Source organism: Elaeis guineensis, chromosome 5, assembly GCF_000442705.2.
Source record: "Elaeis guineensis isolate ETL-2024a chromosome 5, EG11, whole genome shotgun sequence".
NCBI lineage: Eukaryota > Viridiplantae > Streptophyta > Magnoliopsida > Arecales > Arecaceae > Elaeis > Elaeis guineensis.
This window is the reverse complement of record NC_025997.2, coordinates 118,467,552-118,471,125: the sequence shown is the minus strand read 5'-3', so window position 1 is coordinate 118,471,125 and position 3,574 is coordinate 118,467,552. Positions and strand designations below refer to the sequence as shown.

General features: G+C 40.0%; 1 non-coding gene across 1 annotated transcript; it reads left to right on the top strand.

Moving 5' to 3' along the window:
• The first annotated feature begins 2,641 nt into the window (after positions 1-2,641).
• Positions 2,642-2,747, top strand: LOC140858331 (small nucleolar RNA R71). Its single transcript, XR_012141896.1, has one exon. It is a non-coding gene; the product is annotated as a small nucleolar RNA R71 (small nucleolar RNA).
• Positions 2,748-3,574: the final 827 nt, after the last annotated feature.

The following is a 3,574-nucleotide window of genomic DNA, read 5'->3' as shown; positions in this document are numbered from 1 at the left end:
AGTATGCATCGTTGAAATGTAGCGGGTGCATTGCAGAGCCCGAATGGCATACGTCGAAAAGCGAAAGTGCCATTGGGGCAGGTGAAGGTAGTCTTTTCTTGGTCATCCAAAAATATAGGTACTTGATTGTACTCTGAATAACTATCAAGAAAATAAAAGAAACTGTCTTGCTAACCGTTCTAAGATTTGATCGATGAAGGGCAATGAAAAATGGTCCTTCTTAGTAACGGCATTTAGTTTTCTATAATCTATGCATACTCGCCATCCAGATGATATGCAAGTGGGAAGCAGTTCACCTTTTTCGTTCTCAACCACAGTAATACCTGATTTCTTAGGTACTACTTGAGTGGGACTGACCCATTTACTATCGGATATGGGGTAGATGATTCTAGCATCTAACCACTTTACCACCTCTTTCTTGACTACTTCACGCATGTTTGGGTTCAATCTCCTCTGCATATCTCGATGGGATTTGGCATTTGCCTCAAAATGAATATGGTGCATGCAAATGGAGGAGTCAATTCCTTTTAAATCGGCAATGGACCAACCGATAGCCTCTTTGTGTTCCTTCAGAATACCAACCAATTGTGCTTCCTGATTGGGGGTCAAGTCTGATGCAATGATTACTGGGAGGATGTCATTGGGTCCTAGAAATACATACTTGAGCATAGCAGGAAGGGGTTTCAATTCTAACATAGGTGGTGATTCTAAAGATGGGACTATTGGTGTACTGGTTAATGTGGACAATGGCTCATACTTGATTGTCCATGGCAGAGTGATTTTATCGTGTGGTGTATCCAACAAGGTGTTAACTTCTTTTATATATCCCTCAAAGTCATACACTCCAAAGTGAGCTAAGCAAGTATCTAAGGTGTCTGGTTGTAGAATTGTGGGTGTTGCATCTTCTATAATATCTTCTAGTATATCTACTTCGAAGCAACTATCCATTGATGGTCCTTGGGAAGCACCAAACACATTCAGTCTCAGTTTCTTATTCTCAAACGATACGTCCATGACTCCTGTCCTATAATTAATGCATGCATTTGCCGTAGCTAGGAAGGGTCATCCTAAGATAATGGGAATTTATCTTGGGTTGTCACTTAGTTCCATGTCGAGAATCAGAAAATCAACTGGAAAGTAAAACTCATCTACCTTGACCAAGACATCCTCAAGCATTCCACGTGGTTTCTTATTTGATTTGTCAGCTAATTGCAGTGTGACTGATGTGGGTTTCAGTTCTCCGAATTCAAAAAGTTCATACACCGAACTAGGTAAAAGATTCACACTTGCCCCTAAGTCCAGAAGAGCTTTTTCAATGTGATAATCTCCTATAACATAGGAAATGATGGGGGCTCCTGGGTCCTTAAGCTTTGGAGGAGTGGCATGCTGGAAGACAGAACTAGACTGTTCAGTGAGATGTACTTTCTTTGGGATTTATGATCTAGATTTACATTTTTGGGTGCACAAATCCTTCAAAAATTTGGCATAAGCAGGGACCTGTTTGATTGCATCTAGAAGGGGAAGATTAATTTGGACTTGCTTAAACAATTCCAACATCTCGTCGAGTCTTCCTCCCTTCTTATTTGCAGGAATAGGGGCTTTCACGGCATCCAAAAATGAGACTTTAGGCAAATAAGATGATTCCGATGCAGTTGGTTCATTCTTTATTTTAAAGTCCTCCTTGTTCTTGGGTGATTTGGCTTCGGTTAGAGGTTTAGGGTCGGTCTCATTGATTTTACTAGTGTGTTTAATAACCTTCCCACTTCTCAGAGTCATGATTGATTTGGCGTGTTCAGAAAAAGCTTCTGGGGTATTAGAGCTCTCAATCACAAATTATCCTCTTGGGTTGCTCTCGGGTTGGCTAGATAATTTTTCTCCTTCCCTCCTACTGAATGCAGTCGCTAGTTGACCTATTTGAATCTCTAGCTTAGCAATGGATTGTGTGTGAAAGTTAAGGGTCTGAGTGTTGACTTCTAATCGTTCTAGTGCTTTCAGAACTTTTTCCTCAAAAGCTGAGCTGTGACCAGTAGTTGACGGTTGAGGAATATTTTGAAATTGATGGAATGGTCCATGCCTATATGTTGGGTCCTGATATTGAGGTCGAGGTGCAGCAGGGCCAACCACTGGTTGTGGTCTCCAGAAAAAATTTGGATGGTTTCTCCAGTCGGGGTTATAAGTGTTTAAATATTGATCATTTCCTGATCTACGAGCTTGTTGGACTTGAGCTTACTGAACCTGCTCGTGCACAAACTCAGAAAATTGAGGTGCGGCTGGGTATTCACTAACAAAATGGTTCGGACTTGCACACAATGTACAAACTTCTTGGATTGGGTTAGGTGAAATCGGGGATTGTCCAGTATTTAGAAGATGGTCTAATTTTTGGGACAGTTCATCTACCTTACTGTGGATATCCATGATGTTTTCAATCTGATAAATTTTACTTCTTGTTTGTTGAAGCATGGGTTGTTCTTTAGAGGTGGCAGACATATGATGTAGGGAATTCTCACTAAGTATTTCAAAGAGCTGCCAGGCTTCATCCTCACTCTTTAGCATGAATGTCCCACCACATGATGCATCAACCATTTGTCGGTGTTTCTCCGATAGACCATCATAAAAATACTGATAAAGTTGCCATTTAGGGACAGCATGGTGTGGACATTTATGAATGAGGTCCCTTAATCTTTCCCATGTCTCATGAAAAAGTTCACCCTCCAATTGAAAAAAACTAGTGATAGCTTTTCTAATTTGATTTATTTTTTCAATTGGAAAGTATGTCTTGAAAAATTCTCTCGAAAGATGTTTCCAAGTTGAAGTGGTTATAGAGTCTAAGGAGTTTAACCAATGCTTGGCTTTGTCCTTAAGTGAGAAAGAGAACAGTTTCAACCTAAGGGAATCATCGGAGAAGTTTTGAATTTTTACTGTGGAACAAATTTCAAAAAATTTATCCAAGTATTTGTATGGGTCCTCGTTACTAAGTCCATAGAATGATGGCAATATTTGAATAATGCTAGACTTAATCTCATATTGGGTAGCTTCTACTGGAGGTGCTTGAATGCATGGAGAGTAGGTATACGAGGATGGAGTGAAATATTCTCTCAATGAGCATGGAGGATTAGCCTTACCAGGTGCAGCCATGTTTCTAACTCGGATAGTCCTAAGAGTCTTTTCTAATTCTTTGTCTAATGGTTGCAAGTCAGGTTTTAGTGATCGTCGACCTAACATGCAACTAAAAGGTCTATATAGGACTATCCTAGACTATTAAGGATTATTATTATTTTTTTTTATTAAGAGGAGAAGAGAAGAGAGAAAAGAGTTCTAAAGAAGAGATCCTAAGAAGTCCTAAAACTAATAGAAGAATTAGTTATGGTTAGATTTTAATTACAATCAAGTTAGCACGCAGTGGACTCTCTATCCTAAAATTACCCTAGTTCTAGACAGCTCCTAACTGTAGTTAGCCTTCAAGCCCTCTAAGTCGGAGCTTGACCAACCAACTAGCCAGATAAGTGTAAGGTCGGTGGGAGTCCCCCCGTCACTTTCCTTAGATACCAATTAAATTGGCCAGGTCAGTGAACGG